This window comes from Pipra filicauda, unplaced genomic scaffold (assembly GCF_003945595.2).
Source record: "Pipra filicauda isolate LSUMZ 115617 unplaced genomic scaffold, ASM394559v2 scaffold402_size659489_pilon, whole genome shotgun sequence".
Classification (NCBI taxonomy): domain Eukaryota; kingdom Metazoa; phylum Chordata; class Aves; order Passeriformes; family Pipridae; genus Pipra; species Pipra filicauda.
The window spans coordinates 38,590-66,137 of NW_024104535.1; the positions used below are offsets into that span (position 1 = coordinate 38,590).

Genomic DNA, 27,548 nt, shown 5'->3' on the forward strand with positions numbered 1-27,548 from the left:
TAATAAAAAAATAAAATAGAAAAGAAGAAAAAGAATGGCTTAGGCAACTCAGGTAGAGGCACTTTTACACTGTGTAAAGTTAGGAAATAAAAGTATTATTACAGACAATTATTCCTCAAAGAAAGTGTTTTAATCAAACTGCTGATATTTTTGGCTTGTTATAAGCAGGAGGAGCATCACCACACAAGACTCAGCCTCCCAGACTAATGATCAAAGCTTTCTAATCCCTCCTTGTGATGGGATGCTGGAGAAAGTTAAATTACATGGGATGACACTGGGGCTGGAGAGAGCAGCAAAAGAAGGAGCTCCTGCCCTGAGCTTTCATACCCTGAGAAAAACCACCCAATTACCCTTTCCACCTCTTTGATGAACACAACCTATTTCAACACCCTCAAAAGCTAAGGGCAGAAGCTCCAACACATGGGGAAAAATAATTATTAAGAGCCTTTAAGTTAAAGTACAGCACCCGGCGCCGGCTTTCAAAGACGGGGTAAATAAGTAAGACCTTTAAATTTTAAGATGTTGCTCAGCAACACCTTCTCCTACTACATCACACACATCCCTTCTTCCTCATTATTTCTCTGGCCAAAGGTCAAAATTCCCCTTCCCAAGAGATAAACTTTGCTCTAGAGAGAGTGATGAAACTCCCACATCCAGCTAACTCAGGAGCAATCCACATCTCCATCCTGGAGACCTTCCAAACATCCAGACACGGTGTGATTTCTCAGGGAGGCAGCTTTCCCTCTCTGTAATCACATATAAAGAGTGTGCACCATCACCACAGAGAGGGAGGGCTCCTTGTACAAATCCTATTCCACCTGGAAATGTTCAAGGCCAGGTCGGACGGGGCTTGGAACAGCCTGAGAGAGTGGAAGGTGTCCCTGGTGGAACAAGAAGAACTTTAAGGTTCCTTCCAACCCAAACCATTTCAGGATTCCATGATCTAAAGATATGAAGGACCAATCTACTGGGTGACATCTACATATTGGCAGCTCAACAAAGTCTATGTATTGACATCCAACAGTCTTGGGAGGGTTTTTTTCTGGGTTTTGTGGATGCATTTTGGTTTTCTTTTGGAAATCAATTAGAGAAATGTAAAAGCAGGAGATATATCAACCTGCTCTAGTGTAAGAGTGCTCAGTCCCCTTGCCTGATGAGTGTCACATCTCAGCATGTTCTGAGGTCCCAGAACAGCACAAGCAGCAGAGGATCATAGAATCACATAATCCTAGAGTGGCCTGGGTTAGAAGGGAACTTAAAGTTCATCTTGTTCCATGGACAGGGACACCTTCCACTAGACCAGGTTGCTCAGAGCTCCAGCCCTCCAGCCCTGCCATCACCTACGTGGGAAAGTCACTCCTTGACCCCCTGTATTGCTTCCTGTGTTCTACCAAGTTCCCAGAATTCATCAAAGGAGCAAAATTCAGCAAGTTATGTAGAGCAATGCTGGGAGCTGCAGTTAACTCTTTTAATCAGATGGATTATTCCTTCCATTTGTAAAAAAATCCCAACCAAAAGTAATACTCGGGTGATCCATTGCAATTTAAGCTGGGGTGTGTGGGGGGGGAGAGGAAATTTGATTTGTCTCAAGTGATCTCACCTGGAGCACTCCTGCTCCAAATGAGAACAGCATTATTTTTCCAGCACACAGAGTCCAGCACTGAAATCTCAGGTTGTTCATGGCTCCTAAGGGAAGAGTTTCTATCACCCTCATGTAGCCTTGGGTCAAGTGTTTTTAAACTGCCTGTACAAGCAAAAAAATCAGTAATCATTTACATTTTTCAGAACAAGCTAAGCCATGAAACAGCCCATCCTGCCACATGAGGATTCAGGTCCTTAAGAAGAGAAACCTGGTTGTCCAGCATTCCAGAAATATCCATATTATGCCCATCTTCCAGAGCACACCTGGGAGGATGAAAACCTATACTGAAATGATCAACACGTGCTACGTCGTGCCCATGACTTCTCACTGCCCCATCTTCTCCTTATCCTCCCATCACGTCCATCCCACAGATCTGTTTCCCTCTCCAACCCTTTCTCTGGTGGTTTCTCCACAGCAGGATCTCTCCTCCGTGTCCCTCTCGGCATTCTCCACCCAGAAATGCAAGAGGGACACAATCCTTGGCTGGCACCTGCAGAAACAACTCCTTTCCAGGGAGGAATTCATGACAGCTCTGCCCACTTGCAGGTTTTAGGGTTTTAGGGGTTTTTTTAAGCCCTGGTGGATATAACTCACATGATGTCAGTACAGGAATATCACACTAAAAAGCTGGAAAGTAAGGGGCGGGTTTTCCTCGTTTCTATGGTTATGAGCAATTTTAATGACCAACCTAAATAAAAAGGCTGGAAGAGAGAGAAAGTAGGAAGGAGTGAGGTGGGCGTTTAATTTTGATTGACAAGACAGAGCAGAACTAGTTAAGATCTGTCAAATGCCTGCTGAGGATCACAAATCCTCAGCACACTGTACAGCAGACAGAATTAGTCTAAATGCATAGCTTTACAAAAATACTTCTTACCTGGTGAGATCAGAGTTCATCATTTCAGCCTCCCCACACAAAGCAGCTGATGTCATAACCAGCAAAGGAGACAAGGTAGGGCCAGAAAAAATATGTGGGTTTTTTATTATTTTTTCTTATTTGTGAGATTTTTAAATGCTAACAGGCCGCAATGTCTTAACTTTTGTCCCTGGACACCATATACATACATACAAACATATATATATATATATATATATATATATATATATAAAAATAGATAATGACATCATTCTCAAGACTGTTAACTACCAAAACAACAATTTTAAAGGTATTATCAAAGGCATCACTTTGGAATCACATCTGCATCCCATTAAATGCTGTATAAACACAGAGTAAGGAGATAATTCCTGAGTTAAAGAATTTAAAATAGGAGATTGAGTGCAGAAAATGTTGAATGTAGATTAGATGGGAAATATTTGGAAAGACAGAAACAGTGGTATGACAGTCAGCTGTGAGGTTCCCTGAAGATATACCACCAAAGAACAAGGAAAATTAGGAGCATCCCTACAAATGTTCGTGGGTGAGAGCCTCAAGAGGGAAGAATGGAGGGATGGAGACTTGGAGCACTTCAAGGTCAAGAACTGAGTTTCATGATGCCAGAGGGAAGAATCAAGATCCCAACGAAGCACAAGGCAGCACGAGAAGGGCTCTGGAAGAACCAGCAACTTGGATTTAGTGCCAGAGAGGTGCAGGAAGCAGCAAAGGACAGACAAAGAGGATCCAAGATATGCCTGAACCAAACTAGGAAGATGTTTTTCTTTTACTCCCTCAGCTCTGGTGAGATCCAAGAGGGACACACTGATCTTCACAGGGCTACACACTCATGAGCTCTGTTATTTTATCAACTGCTGTTTGACTTTTAAGGAGGGAATAACCAGGCGAGGGAGGATGGGGATACAAAGGAGGGAAGTCAACAGCTCCTGAGATTCCTGCCAACAGGATCTGCACTTAAAGCATGCAGTTTTGGCAGAGAACATCCTCAAAATTTGATATTTAAAAGTCTTTTGGTGTTGGAATGTACAATTAAAGGATACAAGTGAATTAAGATCTGATCAACACAAACTTGTATCGAAGTCAGAATGTGTTCCCACAAAGTCTCAGCCACCTGCTTCTTCCATGCTCCATTGAAAGAATGAAAAATTAGCTGCTAACTACTTTTATTTCCACTCAAAATCATCCCTCTCCAGCCTCCAAAAGGTACAAATTTGTAACAACATCCAAGAGCTAAAAAAAACCCAAACAAACTCCAAAACTCACAAGAAGTTGTACCATGACAATAAAACGACAACAACAAAAAAGGAATTTATATTTTACTGATTTCTTATTTCAAGGTCTCCAACAGCCAACATGTCCATACCAACATGAAAAGTCAAAGCAGCACAGAATCATCTGGCACGATCTCATTTTTTCTCAGATAATGCCTCAAAACCTCCCAAACCATCTCTGCAGCCACCAGAGCCACCTCTTCCTTGGAAAGCACCCAGGAACCACTTGCAAATAAAATCCAACTGAATTTATTGCTCCTGCAACCCTGGAAATTTAAGCTACAGAGGTGACGTGACATTTTGTTTCGCCAATGCTAATCTAATACCTTTTTAAAGGTGCACACGTTTCACCCTGTTGGCTCCCAACACTGAATTCCCAGCTCTGCTGAGCTCCAGGATAAATGAGCCGAGCGCGCCCCGCGGGCGAGATCCCTCACTGTAATCTTTATTCCAAACACAGCTTTGGAAGCACTGCCAAAAATCACCCTGAGGTTTGCTCTTAGGATGGCAATTTGCATCTCAACATTTTGCTGCAGAGCTTTCCCCACTGTCCCCGCTATTATTTTAATGCTGGGCTGTGGGCGGCCCCCTGAGCGGAGCACACTAAAAATATTCCTGCCTTTCCTCACCGGCTCCACGCATGACCAGCGGCAAAATCGGGAGTGGTGGCATCCACCCGCCTCTCCAGGACCTCCAAGGAGTTAAAAAAACATGGCAAGAAGCAGAAAATGTATGGATGGAGGACGGAGGAATGCAGCAGGTGAAGGAGGAAGGTCGCAGGAAGAGCCAGTTTTACCGCCAAGGAAAGCGGGAGGTTTATCCGAGCACGAGATGTGGGAAAACACATTAAAAGGCAATAAAGGTGAGGGAGGCGTCGCCTGGGATGTGAATTTAAGATGCTGCTGAACATCATGCTGAATTTCAGATGGTCTCTTCACAGAGAGAGGGATCAGACCTTGGAATGGGCTGCCCAGGGAGGTGGAGGAGTCACCGTCCCTGGAGGTGTTGAAGCAGAGCCTGGGAGTGGCACTCAGTGCCATGGGCTGGGTGCCAAGGTGGGGTTGGGTCAAAGGTTGGACTCGATGGTCTCAGAGGTCTTTTCCAACCCAGCTGATTCTGTGAAAGAAACCTCGTGCTCAGAGTGGGAGTGACACTGGGTGAACACCAGCACAGCCTGATTCACGCCCCAGAAGGGAGATCCCAATCCCACCGGCAGCACCACGTTGATGACACAGCGCAGGAAAAAACATGGATTGCAGGTTTTTCTATGCCCTCCTCCCCCCTCGCCCAGTAAACCCCAGTCTCAGAGGTTGTAATTATTTTTGGCAAGGTGTGAACAGGTCTGGGAAATGAAGCTGAGAAGTGGAGCTATTTATGAGATGCCGCGTGGGGAGACGGCATCGGAGCAACCAAATCAGCAAGTGCAAGGTCACCCTTGTCTGCTTAGAAACTGCAAAGTGATCCAGGCAGCCAAAATAACCAGCCTCAGTCTGCCCAGGATGGTAAGTTAATGGAAATGGAGTGTGGTGAACCACCAGAGGACATTACTTCAACTACAAGGGCTTTATCATGGAGCTGGTGGGCTTTGAGATAAGGTCCATTGAGATAACACCCACTCATGACAACTATTTGCCTCTCTGGGGTGTGGGACAGGAGCAAGAAGGACATCAGGTCCATAAGTCTCTCTCCACCAACGCTGTTGTAGAGGGAGGTAGCCAAGGGGCTCCCATCCCTGGAAGTGTTCAAAGCCAGGCTGGATGGGGCTTGGAGCAATCTGGGATAGTGGAAGGTGTCCTTGCCCATGGCAGAGGGTTGGAATGAGACAGTCTCAAAAGTCCCTTGCAACCAAAATCATTCTATGATCTGCAAGTAAAAGATCAGTGGAGACCACTCATCACCTTACCCCAAAAACTACCCCTTGCTTCCAAGGAATTAGATTTTTGCCCTGATCTGGGAAGAACCACAGATTTTGAAAAGGAATGTCCTTTCTGCTGGCAGAGAAAAGCAGCAAAAGCCAAACCCTCCCAGCAGGAGGGTCTTGCAGCCTGATGGGGCTGAAGAAGTCATGAAGGAACCACCAAGGAAAACACAAATGCTCTTTCTGATCTTACCAGGAGCCAAAGGAAAGAGGGATGGTCAAAGTCAGGAGGTGAGGGGAGTGCCCTGGAGACAGAAGGACCTCTGGGCTGCTTTCTGCACACTCTCTTTATAATCTGTGTCCAAATGCCTCACAAACAGGAGGAGGACACACAGCTCTGCTTCCAAGTATGAGATTATATGAAATTCTAATTAATTTTTAAAAGGATGACAAGCACAGTGCAGTAGGAAAGAAACTGGTCAAGGAGACAAGGGCAAGCCTGCAGACCTCAGAGCCTGTGGGACATCTCTATATATGAAAGGAAACAAAGGTACCTCTGAATAATGTGCAAGGAAAGCAGGAAAAAAAAAAAAAAAAGAAAAGAAAAAGCAGACCTTGGTTTCCATGCACAGGGGAAGAGGATCCTGGCAATTAAACTGCAAGTACTTCCACAAGGGGAAATAAAAACCAACACTGAATTGAAGTCTCTTCCATTGCCCCATGTTTGGGTCAAAGGAGAAGAAACCAGAGAAGTTGTGGATGCCCCATCCCTGGAAATGTTCAAGGCCAGGCTGGATGGTGCCCTGAGCAACCTGGGCTAGTGGGAGGTGTCCCTGCCCATGGCACGGGTTGGAACAAGATGATCTTAAAGATCTCTTCCAAACTAAACCATTCTAGGATTCTATGAAACACATCTGCTTGAGGCTCTAAAGATGTTCATCAGTAAAATATCTGCACACTGTCAATTTGATTTTTCAAATTCAAAGGCATCCTGGTTTACTCCAATACCACAGTCATGTTCACACCATGTGCCTCTCCAAGGGACCAGTTTGGGCACTTGGCAAGGACTGGAATCCAATATATTTTTAGAAGAACAACCCAAACCTATGAAACTTCCCCAATCAATACTCAAGAGGGCTTTGCAAAGCACACAGTTGCTCTCTAAAATGTCTCAAAAAAGCTTAGGACAGCACTTCTGGGGCTTCAACACCCACATTTTGCCACCTACTTCCATGTTTGAGCACTTGCTGTTAATGGAAGCTGAAGGTCCTTGACACTGAGAAATCAAAGCAGGAACAAGTAGTAGCATCAACATAATTTAAGCACCACTATTTTAATATTTTTGGGGTTTTTTTTCCTTATTTATCATTAGGAAAAGTAGATCTAGTAAAGTGACTTGATTTTTCACCCTCACTACAATTCTGGATAATTTTAAAACCTGCCTGAGATGCTACTTTAGAGGATGGGGAGCACCAGGAGGTTGGGCACAGTTATGAGTGTTCACCATGGCCTGATCCTGCCTGCACCAATCCAAAGGACATTCAGCAAAGACTGGAATTTTCAATTCTCTAAAACAAAAGCCACAACAACAGGGCATAAAAGCAAACAAAACCACACCCATTATTATTTTAAATATGTGAATTTTATATATATGACTTTATGCACTATAACAGAGAAATTAACTGATTTTTAATAATATACATATATTTGTAAGTTTAATTTCTCATAGTTTTTGACTGGTCATCCACTACCTGCAGAGCATTTGATGGGACTGACATTGGGGTCTCTCCAGCAGCAACAGGCACTCGGGAAGAGAGCAGCTGGGGAATACATCAGGCAGAAGACAGAAGACATCAAAACATTTGGGAAAGGTGAATCACATCTCCAGCTATCTAACAGAGTGTTTAAACTTGTATAAATCAGGTATTTTAAAAATTAGGAGGTTCTCATGAGAGCCTAGGAAGCTAATAGTGTCACAAGGGATCACAAATCAGTTGTTTAGTGGGGGAAAAATAACATGAAAAGCTGTATTAAGGTTTAGCTCCTGATTCACTTTGCAAGAAGGAAAACCTGAAAATGTTCAGCTTCCACAAGAAAATCTGGCATATGCAGTGTTCTATTGAACAAGGTGTTACCCAGCAAGCCAGACCATTCCTGCAGCCTTGTTGACCCTCCTCATCTCCAAACAGATACACAGCAGGGATTTTTTCTCTTCTCTCCTAAATTAGAAGAGCTTGGAGCATAAGGAAAATCTCCAGGTTGGGATATGGGATGCTGAAAAGCATTTGTTAATAAATCAGCTCAAACATAATTGCAATTACGTACAGTTGGTTATAACCACTGCTCCCTCTGGTCCTGAAAACCTCCCATCCCTGGAAGTGTCCAAGGCCAGGCTGGACAGGGTTTGGAGCAACCTGGTCTAGTGGAAGGTGTCCCTGCCCATGGCAGGGGGTTGGACAAGATGATCCTGAAGGTCCCATCCCAAACCCAAGCCATTCCATGATTCTACGATTCTGAACTTGAAGCTGCTATTGCACAGCTTGCAGACCCAGTAAGGCATCATCCAAGTCTTCCCCCAAGAGCTTTTTCTCCTCTAAGACACCTCAAAATTTGGGCACACGAGCTGGACAGGCACCACCATCACATGAGGACTGTGGTCTTAGTCAAGGGATATCCCATGCTGGTAAATCATAGAATCCCAGAAAGGTTTGGGTTGAAAGGGACCTTCAAGATCATCCCATTCCACCCCCTGCCATGGACAGGGACACCTTTCACTAGCCCAGGTTGCTCAGAGCCCCGTCCAGCCTGGTCTGGAACACTTCCAGGGATGGGGCAGCCACAGCTTTTCTGGGTAACCTGTGCCAGGGCCTCCCCACCCTCACAGGGAAGAATTTCTTCCTAATATCCAATCTAAACCACCTTCCTTCAGTTTAAAGCCATTCCCCCTTGTCCTACCACAAATAATATGGGAATTTCAAGGGGAGGGAAAGAAAGATTAAGGAAAAAAGCATTCCTGGCTGCGTATGCCTCCATTCCAGGGCTCCTGAGCAATCTGCTCATATGGGATTTTTCACAAAGCAGCCACACAATAGCAGGTTTGGGAGTTCCCTCATACCATATTTGAGTCTCTGACATTTCACACAGCAAAGAAAGGGGTAAACCAAAAATTTGGGTCACAACACCTCCGAATCTGCCTGTTTTTTTTCCACATGTAGGAAAATAAGGGAGGCACTTCCCTCCTCCACGCAGAAGCATCACAAGAAGATTCATTATAAATGGGAAAAAAAGTAACAAGTCTCAGCAATGAGCGTGACCAAAATCTCTCATGGAAGAAGAAAATGTTTTATTTTGCAGAAATAAGGACTATGGCAACAGCTCTGGGATTAAATCCTACAGCACGGCTGTCTCCTGAACTCCTTTACTCCATGCACCAGCTGGTGGAGGAATCCTACAAGGGGAAAAAAAATACATGGCCAAGTTATTCAAGACTAGAATCACAATAAATGTGCACAGCAAGGGGAAGGAGGACAAATAAAGTCCTCAATAACCTCAAAAAAATTGTATTTTTGCAACTCCTGGCTTTGCAGGGGGAGGAGGACAAGAACAAAACAAACGCTACACAATGAAGAGCATAAAACGTTTTGCAGTTATTTTCTGCTTTTATTTAGGGAAGAGATGACAGGGAGAGGGAAGAAATCACCACCTAACCCAGTACAAGCATTTATTTTAGAAAAAAAAGGCAAATTTGCTAAAAGAATGTAACTATAGGTATTGCAGCCTGGTTTGACTTCATTCGAGGAGAGGTTGGAAAATATTTTCTGGATTTTGCTTGGAGCATCCCAGCAGATGAGCAGCCAACACACCTCAAGTGCCCTTGGGAGAGTTTTTCCCCACAGCTCTGCATCCCAGCAAAAAAACCATTAAAAACCACCTGCTGATACACCAGTTCTTCTTATTTTTTGTACCAATCTTCAGAATATATTTAAAAAAGCAACTGATCACCAGTGCAATCTTCGCTATTTTAATGGAGCTGCACATAAAATAGGCATGAAAAAAAAATCCATCCTGCCCCTTTTTTTTTAAGTTAAATGCTATTTTTTACACCATCAGAAACACTGCAAAGCAGGGATGTGCCCATGCATTGCAACAAAGAGATGGCACCTGCCTACTGAATTTCCTGACTAGTGACACTATGAAGAAAAAGGGTTTTAAATAGAAACCTCCCTGCAAGTGTTAAATCAGATTAATTTAACTCTTTTGCATTATTTTAATCTTCCATGCCACCGTTTGCAAGGCAAGCAGAAAAAAAAAATAAGGAGTAGGATTCTTATCTCGCCCATATTCCTTTGGAAATAAAGTGTATTATTAAAAGCCACAAATAACCCTTCTGACAGCAAAAGACACACACTTCCAGCTCTTTTGGAGAAGGAAAAGAGCACAAATTTTCTAGGAAGCTTTCTGGGCACTCAACATCAAGTGATGGGCACGAGCTTCCCTCCAACCTTGCAAATCTTAACACCAAAGCAGGTTTGTGGACACAATTTGTATTTGTACGTGTCAAAAAGTCTGCTGCAAAATAAAATGGAGTTGGAAAGGTTGGTGATGCCACTGTAGGACAAGTTGCAGTATTTCCTCCGCCCCGAGAACCACCACAGAGGCACATCCCAATACTTGAGTTGTGAGTTAAGCTCATGTTTAAGGAGCTGGAGTATATTTAGACCAAATGGATCATGCTGTAGGCAAATGCACACGCTCTAATGTCAGAGAATGGTTTGGGTGGGAAGGGACCTCCTAGATCATCCAGTTCTAACTCACTGCCATGGGCAAAGACACTTTCTACTAGCCCAGGTTGCCCCAAGCCCCATCCAACCTGGCCTTGGACACTTCCAGGGATGGGGCAGCCACAGCTTCTCTGGGCAACCTGTGCCAGGGCCTCCCCACCCTCACAGGGAAGAATTTCTTTCTAATATTGAATCTAAATCTACCCTCCTTCAGTTTGAAGCCATTCCCCCTTGCCATATCACTCCAGGTCCTTGTCCAAAGTCCCCCTCCAGCTCTCTTGGAGCCCCTTTAGGTACTGGAAGGGGTTCTAAGGTCTACCTGGAGCCTTCTCTTGTCCAGTCTGAACACCCCCAGCTCTCCCATCCAGAGCAGAGGTTCTCCAGCCCTCTGATCATGTTTGTGGCCTCCTCTGGACTTGCTCCAAAAGCTCCATGTCCTTCCTGTGCTGGGAACCCCAGAGCTGGATGCAGTGCTCCAGGTATGTCTCACCAGACCAGAGTAGGGGGGGGCAGAATCCTCTCCCTCTCCTGCTGCCCACACAGCTTTGGATGCAGCCCAGGACATGGCTGGTTTCTGGGCTGTGAGGGCACGTTGTCAGCTCATGTCCAGCCTCTCATCCACCAGCACCACCAAGTCCTTCTGTGCAGGGCTGCTCTCGATCTGTTCATCCCCCAACCTGGACTGACACCACGGGTGGAAACACATGACCAACCGTGTGGAAGGACCAAGTCAGTCATTCATCCATCCATCCATCCATCCATCCATCCATTCAGTCTCACAGGGATCAGACACAGACACACAAGTCCCTTCCAGAGCAGTCTTTTCCCTGATGACAACTCCAACCCTATATAAAACACCCTCAGAGGCTCTTCCTGCCCACCCAGAACCCTCTGGTGTCATGGATTCCCACAGTCTCCTGCAGCACCAGCAACTCTCAGAAGGCCCATTAAAATCCACCAACCCACCTCGCTTCCCAAGCCAGCTGAAGTGTGGGAAGGGGGATAACAAAGATGGGAAAAGTAAATTAGACTTTTTTCAACAGTTCATTCCATTTCCACCGAGCAGAATGTGCTCGTGGCACAGGCAGGGAATCGAAAGCATTATTTTTATCTTGATATTATTTACCCTTTCACACTTGCTATTTAAAAATCCCTGAAATCCCTGAAGAACCAACAATTCAAAATACCATTTGATATATATATTTATAAGCAAGGGGAAGCACAGATTCATTCATTTTAAGCTTGACTCCTTCTTTCTTTTTTAATTAGATTTGAAGTGCTCTAATATCAATGTGCAGATTTCTCAAGACACAGAAGTATTATTTCTCCTCCTCTCCCAGTAAAGATTCTCCAGGTCCAGAGAAGACTTGGAGACCTGGTCACACCTGTGAGGTGCATGAGGGGGAGCAAATGATGAGAGGTTTAAAATATTTTTAATTAAAAAAAAATAAATCAAGAGAGTTGTGAGAAAAGGAATGACGTTTCCTGCACAAGAGAGGATGGGAATAAAGGACTTTAATATTGAAATCTCTGTTCTAGTTTCTGTAGGAATCTCAGCTGAATAATGTGCAATCATAGAATCATGGAATAGTTTGGGTTGGAAGGGACCTTCAAGATCATTTAGGTCCAACCCCCAGCCATGGACAGGGACACCTTCCACTAGCCCAGGTTGCTCCAAGCCCTGTCCAATTGGCCTTGGACACTTCCAGGGACGGGGCAGCCACAGCTTCTCTGGGCAACCTGTGCCAGGGCCTCACCACCCTCTGAGTCAAGTCAGGAGGAAACAGGGACGGAGATCCAGATCAGGAGCCTGGATAGAAGCAGGACATGTGGCTGCACTGCTCAGCCTCTCCCATGTCCATCAAAGCCTCATCAGTGGTGGTTGGGCTAAGTCTTAATTGCATTAATAAACACAAACAAATCAGCAAGGTGGGAGGCTCTGGAGAGAGCAAGTGGGGTTATTTATTGCTTGGTTGATCACTGGAAAGTGGGAATTAGCACATTTAGCACCCTGGAAAAAGTCCAGAGGCCAACTTGGAGATGAGACGAGACGGAAAAGGATGCTGTAGCTGGCGAAGACGGTGGTGCAGGAATGAAACAAGGAGTCAGACAGCACTTGCCCTGAGTCACTGGGGATTTAAAGATCTGAACCATCAGCCTTCACACCATGGAGAGGGAACTTTCATAAGGGCATGGAGTGGTAGGACAAGGGGGAATGACCTTAAGCTGAAGGAGGGTACATTTACATTAGATATTAGGAAAAAATTCTTCCCTGTGAGGATAGAGAGGCCCTGGCACAGGTTTCCCAGAGAAGCTGTGGTTGCCCCATCCCTGGAAGTGTTCCAGGCCAGGTTGGACGGGGCTTAGAGCAACTTGATCTAGTGGAAGGTGTCCCTGCCCATGGCAGAGGGTTGGAACTAAATGATCTTGAAGGTCCCTTCCAACCCAAACCATTCTGTGATTGCATGATTAGTACCCTAGAAGAAGTCTAGAATCCAACCTGGAGTTGAGATGAGTTGGAAAACGACATCACAGCTGGTGAAGATGGTGGGGCAGGAAGGCATTGAGGGGTCAGAGAGCAGCTGGCCCAAGTCATTGTGATTTAAAGACCTCTATTGGCACCTTGACCACAGCAACACAGCGACTACCAAGGAAGGATGAGACACTGAATGTTCACAGCCCCACTGTAAAGGGAAATACCAGCCTGGAAAAGGGGATAAATGCTGGATAAAATATAAACCTTACTGCTACAGAATAAAAAAAAAAAAATGGAGTGAGAAGAACCTCCATATTTTAGTCAATCCTTCCCAGCCCCCACTACAGAGCCAGTAAAAATTCAGGATTCAGCAGGATGAAGCACAAAGCAACCCTTGAGGCCACCACCCCACGCTTGCCTTATCCCGGGGTTTACAAACAAGCAACTGCTTGTTTCCACAGCACTTCCAGACATGAGGATCCACCTCGAGCTCCAAATGTCACGGAAATTTCCAAATGCAAAAAAGCAGAGGCTTTGCAGCACATTTTCACTGTGCTGGTGGCAGAATGAAATGTGCTTTTAGGTTTCCCAAACCTTCTGCTTTTTGATTTGCACACAAAGGCACCGAGTTCTGTGGGAACAGGAGGTTTTCCCTGGAAAAGTCCACCCCGGTGCCAGATGCCGGAGGTTAATTGTACCACGCAGCTCAGGGGAGCTTTTATGAAAAGCTTCCAACCACAAACAGTTTTTAAAGTACAAAAGCAACAAAAAAAAAGTTTCTGCAGTCGAGGACCGCTGCAGAAAGCGGTGCTTTGTACTATTAAAAGTGGTTTTACTTCCTCTCCTTGTATTTCCACATCCATCCCACTGCTTCAAACTTCCTGACTCAGCATGGAAGTGGGAAAAAAATAGTAAATAAACATCATTATACCCTCTGTGAGGTTCAGACTGAGCCTGTGAGGTTACAACACAGTCACAGAACAATTTCCAACATTGTTGTTGTGCTGGAGATTGATAAATCGGGGTTTCATTGTGTGGAGTAAGTGTGGGACAGTGGCAAAGTGGGTGCAGGGACATCTCACCTTCACCTGGTCACCGGTGACATGGGACACAGCTGTGGGACACAGTACCCTTGGCATGTGTGTCCCTCCCTGCTCACAGCCCTGGGCAAGGCCAGCCCTGCCACCAAATTACTGTCACACACACAGCCCTGGGCAAGGGCAGGCACAGTCCCTAATTGCCACACACCCCCCCTGTGTCCCCATGTCACACACATCCTGTGCCAGTCCTGTCCCCAGGTCATACACTTACACCCACTGCCAGCCCAGTCCTGTCCCCATGTCCCCAGGTCACACACAACACACGCATCCTGTGCCAGTCCTGTCGCATTGTCACAAAGTTACACCCAGTGCCAGGCCAGCCCCGTCCCATTGTCGCACACAAACACAGTGCCAGCCCTATCCCCCATGTCACACACACAGTGCCAGCCCAGCCCTGTCCCCATGGCACACGCACACACCTGTCCCTGTGCCAGACACAACCTGTGCCAGCCCTGTCCTCATGTCATACACACCTCCAGTGCCAGCTCAGCCCTGTCCCCAAGTCCCCATGTCACACACACACCTGTCCCCACATCACACACCCTCAGTGCAGCCCAGCCCTGTCCCCCTGTCACACATACGGTGCCAGGCCAGCCCTGCCTCCATGTCCCTATGTCACACACACACCTGTCTCCATGTCACACCCCCACTGTGCCAGCCCAGCCCTGCCCCCATGTCCCCTGGTCACACACACACACACACCTGTCCCCATGTGCCCATGTCACACTCACCCCTCTCATACACACCCCTGTCCCCGTGCCACACGCACACCTGTCCCCATGTCACACCCCCTGTGCCAGGCCAGCCCTGTCCCCAAGTCCCCAGGTCACACACAAACCTGTGCCCATGTCGCACACGCCCTGTGCTAGCCCTGTCCCTGTGTAACACCGCCCCTGTGCCAGCCCAGCCCTGTCTGTCTGTCTGTCTATCTGTCTGTCTGTCTGTCTGTCTGTCTGTCTGTCTGTCTGTCCCCGTGTCCCGTGTCCCCCCGGCCGGCCCGGCGCGCGCCCCTCACCTGCCGCCGCGCCCCCGTCACCGCCGGCACCCAAACATCACGTGACCGCCGCGGCCCCGCCCGCCCCACACCACGTGACCGCTCCTCTCCGCCACACTTGTAGTCCTCCTCCAATAGTTCCGCCGCCGCCTGCCGCCACTGTGGACTACAACTCCCAGGGTGCATCGAGGCGCGGCGTCCCGCCCCTTCTCCCGGCCGCCAATGGGAGGAGGGGACGGCCCAGATGGGCCCCGCCCACCTCCCACGCTCAGCACCTCCCGCCTCAGGGCGCGGCCGCCGCCACCCCTCGGGAGCCCCCGCAGGGGGATGGTGCGTGTTCCCACTTTCCTCCTCCTCGTCGTCACGGTCCTCCTCCCTTCCCAACCCTACTTGGGGAACCCCCAGGAGCGGCTGAGGAAGCTGGAGGGCTTTAGTCTGCAGAAAGGAGGCTCAGGGGGGACCTTATCACTATAACTCCCTGACAGGAGGGTGTAGCCAGGTGGGGGTCGGGCTCTGCTCCGAAAAAACAAGGGATAGGAGGAGAGGAAACGGCCTCAAGTTGCACCAGCGGAGGTTTAGATTGGATATTAGGAATAATTTCTTTACTGTGAGAGTGGTCAAGCATTGGAACAGGCTGCCCAGGGCAGCGGTGGAATCCCCATTCCTGGAAACGCTCAAAAAAAGTGTGGATGTGGAACTTGGGGACAGGGTTTAGTGGTGAAATCCCCATCCCTGGAATTGCTCAGATAACTTGTGGATTTGGGATTTAGGGACAGGGTTTAATGGTGAACTTGTAGTTCTTGGTTAATGGTTGGACGCAATGTTCTCACAGGACTTTTCTAGCCTTAATAATTTATGATTTTCTCGCAGGTCTGTGCCCTCCTTTGTAGCCACACAGTGGCCCAGCATACCACACACAGAAATAAATAAAATAAAACCCACCAACTCTCTGCCACTAAAGCCACTAATTCTCTTCAAAACATCACAAATTGCAGACTGAGACTGGAGATTCACCAAAAAAAAGTGCTTTGATACAGCAGTCCAGGATACAACTATACCTGGGAGGGGTTTGCTTTTTATTTGCGAAGCGACAGCAGCTTTTACGTGGTGGTTGGCTTCGCAAAAGGAGTTATAAAGAGGATTTTCTTGATAGAGCCTTTAACCAACAATTCATTTTAACAAGAGCTTGGCAACCCAGCTGCCTGTTCAGAAATGTAGTTCTGCACCAGTGGCCCTGCTAAAAAAAGCTTTAAAAGGGCTGAGGGGCCACCTGAGCCTCCATAAACTTCAGGGTTTTACAGCACTGAACTGCTATCGGAGCAGTTTCCTCGATCTTTTGCTGCATTGATAATCATTTATTTCTGTGGACTCCGAAGAAAATCCCTTAGGAGAAAGGACATAAAAACATACTGATAACGGAATACAGCTGTCTGCTTGTCTGCAAAATCTTCAGCTGCATGTACAACACACTGTGTCTTGCTGGGTGGGGGTTTTTTTGTGGAGAAGAAAGAGCGGGCTAATCCTGCAAGAATCACAGATTACACTTCAAAAACCATTGTGAAAAATTAGCAATAGTTTTCGGTGCAAATCATATTTACCATCAGCACGAGCCTCATGAAAGTAAATAAGAAAAGAAATATATAAACATATGTCAATATAAAACAGGCAAAGTGTTGCAAGGGGCAGCAACCATAAAAATTACAGTGAGATAAAACTCATGTGGCTGCTTCAGTTTGCAGGCTACATCTTGCTGGTTTTGCATTTTGGAGCTGAAGAAATACTGCTTAATCAATAAGTGTATTATTCGCACGATAATAATGTTTCATGTTCTCCCGGGACATTTTTCTTCCGAGGAATTTGAGCTTTTGCAAAGCTTCCTATTCCGTGCAGCAGGGCTGGTCCTTGTTCTTACCAGCTGCTTATTGATCTGTTACAGCTTTTAGAGGGAGCAAGGGTGGGGTTTTGGCACGGGATGGAATTCAGGTCTTTTATGTCGTGCGTCATCGAGATGTTGCTTTCTCTGAATTTAAGGGAAAAATGCCAAATAATTAAAAGCTTTGTTCCTTCTCGTAGCGGTAACATCTATAAATCTGATAAATATCCAGCCAGCTGTATGGGGACCAAAAGCCCCAAGGGCCAAAGTTTTATTGAAACACTTCACTCTTCACGTTTCTAATCCTTCAGGGGGAAGAGGTGGCTCCTTTACCACATACTGTCTGGCATTTCCAAGCGATTTTATCCCAGGCTGAGCGAAACACACAGAGGTCAGGCCTGTGTAGCTGGAGGAGTTTGGCAAAGGTGACTTAGGGGTGAAGTTGTCAGTGAGTTCCTGCTTTGGAAAACTGCCCTGATCCTTCTCCAAAGATGAAATGAAAGATCTCTCCCAGAATTTAAATGAACTCAGCAGTGGTGCTCGCACCTCGTCCCTGCGGGGATGATTATCCAGTTGGGCTCACTGTGTCTTCAGGGAATTTCTTCTGCTGTTTGGAAGGAGTTTCCTTTTGGCTCACAGGTTTGTTTTGTGAATCATCTTAAATCATAACCTTTTAATAGCTGTGCTATTAAAGTGTTTTTAGAAAGGTTATCCTGTTGTTCTGTCAATTACTTTTTCCCTAAGCTGTGTGGATTTGGCTTCACTGTAACAATTTGTGTGACACCTTATTACATACTTAAAAAAAAACTGTATGAAAAGTAAAGTTGGTTTTTTATTTGGTTTTTTTGGGGTTTTTTTTTATGTTTTTAACATAATTCTTAAAATCAAAACTACTATTAACTTCTGTTTTGGATTGACTGGAAGCATTGATAGGTTCAGGAAAAGAGAGTTAATTAAATAACATCTCACAAAGTGTCAGTGACTGCTTAATTTATCCCATTAGCACCCAGTTGTTCTGTCACTCCCAATCTCCATGAAAACACAGCAGCAAAACCATAAGGGAAGAACAAAGAGCATCTTATCGTTGGGATCACCTGAAGAAGAAAGCCTGAATATTTGTCTGGAGTATGTACAACTAAATTTCTCCCTATTTTAAAAAGGTCTAGGAATTATTGATTTAGAATAGCTTTTCATCTGTGCTTAAGGAGCCTCCACTTAAAAAAAAAATCAAACAAACAAACAAACAAAAAAAAAACTACCCAAAAACCCAACAAATCTTCTTTTCAGAAGTTTCTTTATTTGCTCCAATTTCTTTCAGATCTCAATGAGAATTCCCCCCTTCCTTCTCATATTTCTACCTCCTTTTGCTATTTTTCCCTCTTATTTTCAGTAATTGGGCTGGGGTTGTAGCTTTCCTGAAGGATGCTAGACAAAAAAAGGTAGCTGTTTTTTTTTAGCAGTTCTTAACTTTCCAATCCTGGATTAACTGGACAATCGCACAGTTGGAAGAGTGTTTTCTTCTTTGATACAAATGCTGTTTTCCACTCAAATGCCTTATACACCAAAGCAGTCAACTGCAAGGAGCACAGCGACAAATACAAGTTGGCCTGAATGCTTCACAAAAAACAAGGCTGAGTCTTATTTCCTATTCCCAGACATCCATACTGGCGACCTGAGATTCCCTGAAAACGGCACAGCTCGGAGGGCTCGTCGCAACATATCTGTGTGTTGTTACCTGTGAGCAATTTAATAAAAAAGATATTATAGCAACAATAAAAGAAAGCTGGAAAAAAAGCCAGCTAATCCCCCAACAACCTTATTTCGGTCTATTTAAAGTCCAAGGGAGACTCGAATTCCTGGACTGAGCAAATTCTGGCATAAAACAGATGTTTTCATCAAGCGCTGCAGTGGCAGCTCTACGTGTCCTGAGCTGGTGAGTACCTGGCACGTCACAGGGAGGAATCACAAGCCATAAAGAAATAATTTTCAATACTTTGTGCCTTCCTGCATCAGTTACGTCTGGATACATCTGCAAAAGCTGTAGATTTTAGTGGCATTAAGCCTGGATTTCTCAAATCGCTGGATTTGACCCTGCCTTTTCTAGAAACGTCTTGTCGCATCTGAATTAGGAAAATAAAAGCCCCAAGCCAAGATAAAAAACTTCGTCTCCCAGGCAGTGATAAGTCAATCACCCCATCAATAAAGCGTGTCCAATGCTCTCAGTAATCCCAGCGATCAGCTTTGCTTATGGAAGCTGGAGATATTAAGCCGAGCTCGGAGCAGGGATGACAAGTGGCAGTCGAAAGCGATGTTGACAGAGCTAAAGGAGCCCACGCTGAGAGCAACAGATGTAACACAACGGCGAGGGAACGAGGCTAAACCGGGAAAACTCGGAGGTCGGAACAAATCCCTCATCCCACTTAACTCCATGACAAAACACCGCTGATCTTTTGCTCGGTTCAGTGATGGTGCACTTGGATAATCAGGAGGGAAAATTGGTGGATGCAGAGGAGCAGTGGTACGGGAGTTGTTGGAATGAAGGATGGAAGGAGAGAGGCACAGAGAGTGAACTGGGGAGATTCCAGCTCTGGAAGTCTCAGTGCCTTGTTCTTCCCTATGAGTTCTTCCCCAAAGCTGGGGTTGGATCATATTGGAGCAACCTGGTCTAGTGGGAGGTGTCCCTACCCATGGCAGGGGGTTGGAAATTGATGATCCTTAAGGTCCCTTCCAACCCAAACCATTCTAGGACATCTAAAGGCATGAAAGTATCCAGAACATAACAGAAAACCTCCTTTTTCTGATGCACTTGTGAAAAAAGTGAGCCTGACAAGGATCCCCTGAACTATAAATAGGTATATAGAAAAAAAAATAGAATAAATAAAAAATAGAAAATAAGGAAAAGGTCTGGATTTGAACATTTAATTCTGGTTTAGGTCATTGTCTGGTTTTAAGGCTGAATTCCCACAACAAGAATCAAGTCTCTACTTTGTTACTGTTATTAGAGCTGCAGTTACTGCCACTGATGAGGCAAAAATTGTCCTTTCTGCCTCTGCTCTCATCCAGTTAATAGGTTTTGTCCTGAATTACACATTTTACAAGGCAAAAGATTATTGTTTTCCACACATTTGTGCTGCACGATGTGGCGCTTAAGGACATGGTTTAGTGGGGGACTTGGTTTATGGTTGGGCTGGATGATCTTACAGGTCTTCTCCAACCTAAATGTTTCTGTGATTTTATGATTCTATACGTCTCCCACAACACATTATCACTTGTTCAATCTGCAAGTGCCACTGCAGAATCATTTTTGAATAATAACACTGGTCTGAGAAATGTGATAAAATCTCCTATTTCATAAAGAAAATTTTAAAAATGCCCGAAGACAAATACTAAGTTTTGGGGATTCATTGCCAAAAGCAAATGTACTTTTTTCCAGTGTTTATGAGGACTGAGCTGAACTTCTGTCAAGGTTTCCATCCACATTATAAGACAGTAAGAGAAAGTCCAAAAAACAAGAGCGAGAAAGTCCAAAAAACAAGGGCAAGAAAGATCCAAGGTCTAGACCATGTAATTTCAAACAAAGATGTGTTTGGTAGATCTAGAAAATTGAATATTTGGGGAAATGGGAATAACTTCTCAGATACACGAAGGCTTGCTGCAAAAAGAAATAGAAAAAAAGAAACTCTTTTCCATGTCCACTGAGGACAGGTCAAGAAGCCATTGGCTTAAATTGGCTTGGATTGCTGAGAGAAGATTTAATTTAGATATGAAAAAGCACTATCCGGGATTGGGGATTGTAAAGCACTTGTACAAACTGTCTGGGAAGGCCTGGGCTTTCAGCTGCTGGAAGTTTCCAAAACCAGATTGAATCACAAATCATCGGTGGAAACGTTTTGTGTGATGGTTCAGATGATGTGGGGGATGGACCAAATGATCTCCTGAAACCTCTCCCAAGGCTGCATATTCTGTGATTTCGACAATGTCGGTGGGAAGGGTTGGATGGATTAAGCTTCTAAGGAATTCAAATCTATTATGTTTTAAAATAAACTTTTTTAAAATCAGTGTTGTTTCAGACCCAGGTGCCCATCTCCTCCTCCCACCACCATAAATGGATGCCAGAAAAGCACAGGGGAGATTCTTATGACCACTCCAACTATTTCCAGCTCAGGGATTTCCTGGCCCTGTTGTGGTCCTTGCTGATCCCTTCTCCGAGTTCTCCACCCAGATTTAAACCCATAAAAATGCCCATTTATATTTTTCATGTCTGACACCTACTGCACGAAGAACTTTCTTCTTTGTTTGATTTTGAATCCCATTACCTTCATTTGAAGATGTTAATCCTTGCACTAGTAAAAACAAATTGTTACTCCCACCCTCTTCTTCCTGCCTTTAAAAGATTATTTATATCAGTCAGGACCAGATAAGAGGATAATCTTATCCCAAGGCTGCTTATTTCCTTTAAATACCTTTTGTTAAACCTTTTTTTTGAAATCCCCAAACATTTTATTTCCTGGGTTATTGATACCCTAAAGCCTGTTAACCCATTAAAAAAAACCCAAGAGTTCTGTAAGGTGCAATTAACCAGAAGTGAAATATTTTTTGCTTTCCTTCATCGAAGTTTCAACTAATTTGTCTGGTTCAGATGTCAGGTTTATAAGTGTGCAGTTCCCTGGATCTCTCCTGGATCCTCTCCAGTCTTCACGTACCAGGGAAGCTTTAAGTGAAACTTTGCACATTGTTGTTAATAATTCAGATATTTAATTATTTATTTGCTCTAGAACTCTTGGGTAAGTATATCCACCCCTGCTGCTTTGTCTGTGTTTATTCTGTCTTTTTAATCTGTTCTTTTATAATTTTTTTTCCGACAGGCTCTTTTCTGAATCCTCTCCTCAAAGAGGACCTGGGATGTTTATCAGTCCTATTTCTTTTGTATTTCTTCTTATTTCTAATAGCAGCATTTACCCTGCTGTTCAACCATCCTGGCTTAATTTTTTCTCCAAGATAAAACCAGCAGTGGCTTGTTTCCTCCTCAACATTCTGACAGTGCTGTCAACACCTGTAAGGATTTAATTCCTTTACCTTCCCTTTTTAACTTCCTTTTTTTTAAGAACTTATTTCTGCCCAGTGCTGCTGCTGAATTTGGACAGAGATTTGGTGGGCTGCTCAGCCCCTGTTGCTCCCACTGGGATGTTGATCCAAGGTACCTCGTGGAATTTGCTGCAGGATGTTGAATTTATGATGAGGTTTCAAACAAGATTTTTATAGCATCCAAGGGTTACGTGTCTTCTTCTGGGGTCAGTCACCAGCTGCTGCTTCAGGCTCAGATGTGGCCTTTGCTCAGTCTCCGTGGAGGTAACTGGAGCCCCCAAAAACACTTGTATTGATTGACAAGACACTCAGCACAACCCAACAATGAGCATTGTCAGCTCAGAAACCAACCCCGTCCTGTGCTCATCCCCAGCAGGGTGGGCAGCAGGGGAGGGAAGGGATTCTCCCCCTCTGCTCTGCTGTGGTGAGATCCCACCTGGAAAGCTGCATCTGGCCCTGGGGACCCCGACATAAGAAGGATGTGGAGCTGTTGGAGTGAGTCCAGAGGACCACAAGATAAGAAGGAAATTAAACTCTTAGAGAGCGTCCAAAGGAGGGCAACAAAGATGGTGAAGGGCCTTGAGGGGAAGCCGTGTGAGGACACTGAGGGCACTTGGTGTGTTCAGCTGGAGAAGACTGAGGGTAGACCTCATTGCAGTTACAACTTCCTCAGAAGGGGAAGAGCAGGGCCAGGCATTGACCTCTGCTCTGTGGGGACCAGTGACAGGACCTGAGGGAATGTCCTGAAGTTGTGTCAGGGGAGTGTTAGGCTGGATATTGGGAAAAGGTTCTTCCCCCGGAGGGTGGTTGGGCACTGAAGAGGCTCCCCAGGGCAGTGGGCACAGCACCAAGGCTGACAGAGGTCAAGAAGCATTTGGATGATGCTCTCAGGCACATGGTGTGACTCTTGGGGATGGTCCTGCTCAGGGTTAAGGGTTGGACTCGATCCTGATGGGTCCTTTCCAACTCAGCATATTCTGTGATTCTATGAAGATGCTCAGGAGGCTGGAGCACTTCTGCTACAAAGAGATGTTGAGAGAGTTGGGGTTGTTCAGCCTGGAGAACAGAAGGCTCCTGGGAGACATTAGAGCTCCTTCCAGTGCCTAAAGGGAGCCTGTGAGAAAGACTTTTTAGCAGGGCCTATTCTTATGGAACAAGGAGTATGGAATATTGCTTTTAAATTAAAGAGGGGAGAAGCTGATCAGATATAAGGGAGAGATCTTTACTGTGAGACTGGTGAAGCACTGAAACAGGTTTCCCAGAGAAACTGTGGCTTCCCCATCCCTGGGAGTGTTCAAAGCCAGGTTGGATGGGGCTTGGAACATCCTGGTCTAGCGGAAGGTGTCCCTGCCCAGGGTAGAGGGTTTGGAATGAGATGATCTTGAAGATCCCTTCCAATCCAAACCATTCCATGATTCTATGTCCTGCCTTTCCTACCTCTCTTTATTTTATTGTTGTTTCTTGGAGTTTCAATTCACAGAGATTGTTGTTGACATGTTTTGCTCTCTGCTTCCAGCATGTGGATTATCTGATATAGTGTCCCTTTGACTGTTTTCTCTCCACCAGGGTTTTGAAATATGTATTTCCACCTCTCCATTCAGGCTCAAAAAGGCCAATTCCATCTTCTTCTTTTCTGAGGTTTCCAGTATTTACATAGTAAAATACCTACTGCCACTTCAGCTCCTATCTTGACAACCTTTTCAAATGTCAATCTTTTTGTTTTCCATTTTCTCCTCGATTATTTACTTCCCATGACCTATTCTTCATTGAGAGGCACCACATTTGTGTCTTCATCTGGAGAAATGTCATCCCAAACCATATGCTCTTGTGCACTGTTTGGCTCCCCACACTCCCCACTTTAAAAGCTCCCTCACAACCTCTTTGATTTTAAGTGACAGTGCCTCAGATGAACTCTGTCTCTCCTGTACCATCTTCTGATGCTCTACATGTGTCATATGAGCCTGAAAATATCTTGCATTCATCCTCTGTCTCTCCCCCACTCTCCCTGGACCTGCAGGAGATAAAGAAGCATTTCAGAGAACTTTACCATAGAGAACCTTCTCTTTGGTGTCTTTTCCAGGAGCTTAAATTTTGCCTCCACACACGGGACCTCCCTTGCCTGTGTCCCATTTGGGCTGTGACCACAAGCAGCTCATCAGCTGCTTCCTCTAATCTTCCATCCAGCTTTACATGTTCTAACAGTAAATGGTATCATCTTGTATTTCTTAATACCTTTAATAAGTGATAACTGCTTTCCTGATTGATCCTCCAAGCATCTTAATTTTGCTGTCCTCTTGCAAATGGTCTTAAAACCTTATTGATGAGGGTTTCTCCATGATTTCTCTGGAGGAGGTGGGGAAAAAAATATTGCACAGTAATGAAACAAAACCCTTTCAATATGATTTAAACTTTGTGATGACCTGGAAAGGAGACAAAGTGAGGGAGATTTAAGGATATCCCACTGCAAAGCCCAAGAGCATATGCCTTAATTAAATTTAGCAGCCTAAATCAACTCGTCCCCTCCCATCCAAATGGCTGGCAGATAATCTGTGATCGGGGAAATATGCTTCCCTTCACCCTTATTTATGTTTCTAAATTTCTCCCGAAATTTCTCAGTGTCGTGACTGCAACAGCAACAGTGGGAGCCAGAAATGAGACAACAAGTTATCACACAGACTCACTTGAGGCACTTTGGTTAACAAGGTGCTCATAGGACAGGTTGTCAATACTGATTGGATCTCTTGTTACTTCTAGCACTCGAGATGAGACCCAAATTAAGAAATTTTAGCAATTGCGTCCTGTTTCATGAGGAAGGTTGGGATGGTTACTCGGCAAAAGTGTCTGGAAAAAGGTTTCTTAGGTTTTCTTAGGCACCCGTGTCCATAAATGTCAATGCTTTTGCTGTTAGAATTATAGAATCATAGAATCATATCATGGTTTGGGTTGGAAGGGACATTAGTGATCATCTGATTCCAACTCCCCTCCCATGAGCAGGGACACCTCCCACTAAACCAAGTGGTTCAGGGCCCCATCCAGTCTGGTCTTGGACACCTCCAGGGAGGAGGAGTCCAGGGATAGGGAGTATTAAATGTTAGATATCAAACATTTTCTCCTGTGCATATCCAGATGTGCCGCTCTCTCGACAGAGCTTTCCTTCCCAATGTTTGGGGACATTCATGACACTTTCACTCTTCTCCAACACCCCAGTGAAGCTCATCTCAAAAGCATGTTCTGAGTGATCCCCAATGACACAGTCCTGACTGTCTGGTAATGCAAAATCTGTCCTTTTTGTGATATAACAGAGATTGTCTTATTCATGTAGGAAGTGGGTGGTTTGGACTCAAGTCTCTCAGGTTGGGAGGTTTCCAAACTCCCATTCCCATGTCCTAGAAAAATGTGCTAATCACACAGCTGGGTTAAAGCTGCTTTCTATCCTTCTAGGCAAAGCTGTGCTTTTGTGTGGAAAAAGGGCCTTCAAGCCTCATGAAGCCAATGAAGGAACAGCCAAAAAAGCAACATGACATGAAAGAGGGGATCCCAGACAACCTCTTGGGGAAAAGTGTTGAAAGGGTGTAAAATGGACTGCAGAGGACCTTCAAGGTTAAACAAAACGCTCATGTTTAACATGATAAAGAAGAGGGAGTTTGCTTGAATGTCCCTAATCCTCATATGGAAGAGCTTTTTCCTAGAAGGTGTCCAGTGAAATAATAGAGGTGACCTCCCTTGCTGGATGGCCTTTGTGAGGTTGTTGTGCCTCATCCTTGCTCTTGAATAGATTGCCTAGGGATTGGAAAATTACTTTGCCTTTCTTCTTAAAAATGAGTTTTCACTAACTATTGTAGTGGGCTACAGCTGTATGTTTGAGAGGAGAGGTTTTATCACTGATTCCTTTCAGGCTGAGCATCCTTTTTCATAATGGAAATAAATGCTAAATGCAAATAGACCCTGCTCTCATTAGGGCAGCTTTGTTCTTCGTGTTATGTGAGAGATGAGCACGGGGCTGGGCAGTGTGTCTGTACTGGAGAGGACACACAGCAGCACTGAGAGCACTGAGACCAGGCCTTGCAACCCTGGCACATCACACCTGGATTTGGGCTGCAGTGCCTGGGCACCTTTACTGCCTCATCCCCAGCTTTGGTAAATTTACTTCCACAAAATATCCTAGTTATTCAGCCATTTCAAAGCTGTCATTGATGGCAGACCTCCAAGGAAGAGGCTGGATGATGCAAAAGAGGCATCCACAAGGTAAACCTTCCTCTGCTTCAGGACTGAACAGATGTTCCAGTTTGTGGCCAGGAGGATACTGCATTATAGGGAATCCCTCGATCCTGAATCCACTAAAATTCTCTTTATCTAAAGCAGTGTGGGCGGCAGGTCAGGGGAGGTGATTCTCTCCCTCTGCTCTGCTCTGTTGACACCCCACCTGGAGCACGGTATTGTGGTGGGTTGGCCTTGGCTGGACACCAAAGTCACTTTGTTATTCCCCTTTTTCAGCTTGAACAGAAGAGAGAAGATATAATGAAAGACTCAGGGGCTGAGATAAGGACAGGGAGAGATCACTCACCAATTACTGTCATGTGCAAAGCAGACTCAACTTGGCAAAAATTAGCCGAATTTATTGCCAATCAAATCAGAGCAGGATGATAAGAAATAAAACCAAATCTTAAGAGCATTTTTCCCCTACCAACCCCTTCTCAGGATTAGCCTTATTGGCTGTTATTTACTTACTTCCCACCAGCAGTGCAGGGGAACAGGGATTGGGGAAAGCAACACAGGCACAGGAAAGGTGTGGACCTGCTGGAGTATGTTCAGAGGAGGGTCACTAAAATGCTCAGAGGACTGGAGTACCTCTCCTGTGGACACAGGATGAGAGAGTTGAAGTTGTTCAGCCTGGAGAAAAGAAGGTTCCAGCATGACCTTAGAGCACCTTCCAGTGCCTAAAGGGGCTACAAGAGAGCTGGACAGGGACTTTGTACAAAGGCATGGAGTGACAGGATAAGGGGAATGGCTTCATGGTGACAGAGGGCAAGTTGAGATTAGATATTTGGAAAGAATTCTTCCCTGTAAGGGTGGTTATGCCCTGGTACAGGCCACCCAGAGAAGCTGTGGCTGCCCCATCCCTGGAAGTGTCCAAGGTTGGTTTGGATGGAGCTTGGAGCAATCTCGTCTAGTGGAAGGTGTCCCTGCCCATGTCAGGGGAGTTGGAACTGGAAGATCTTGAAGGTCCCTTCCAACCCAAACCATTCTGTGACTCTGTGATGATTTTATGATTATTCTATGATTATTCTAGATTTAGACAATTTAGGTATTTTCTAAAATGAGAGTGGTGAAACACTGAACAGGTTGCCCACAGGGATTGTAGATGCCCCATCCCTGGAAACATTCCGGGTCAGGCTGGACAGGGCTTTGAACAACTTGGCCTGGTGGAAAGTGCTCCTGCTCATTGCAGGGTGGTTGGAGTAGATAACATTTAAAAGTCCCTTCCAACCCAAGCCATTCTCTGATTCCATGACTCAATTACGCTGTAGCTCATTAAGACAACGTGTCCCAAAGTTTGACGCAGTTATTGGTGTTGATGT

The 27,548-nt window shown here is 45.2% G+C and overlaps 1 long non-coding RNA gene across 1 annotated transcript in view; it reads right to left on the minus strand.

The window, feature by feature from the left end:
- LOC113991709 overlaps positions 1-15,068 on the minus strand; it is a 45,709-nt gene extending 30,641 nt beyond the window's left edge. The window contains exon 1 of the long non-coding RNA XR_003542018.2: positions 15,033-15,068. This is a non-coding gene — a long non-coding RNA (uncharacterized LOC113991709). The remainder of the gene's footprint in view (positions 1-15,032) is intronic.
- Positions 15,069-27,548: the final 12,480 nt, after the last annotated feature.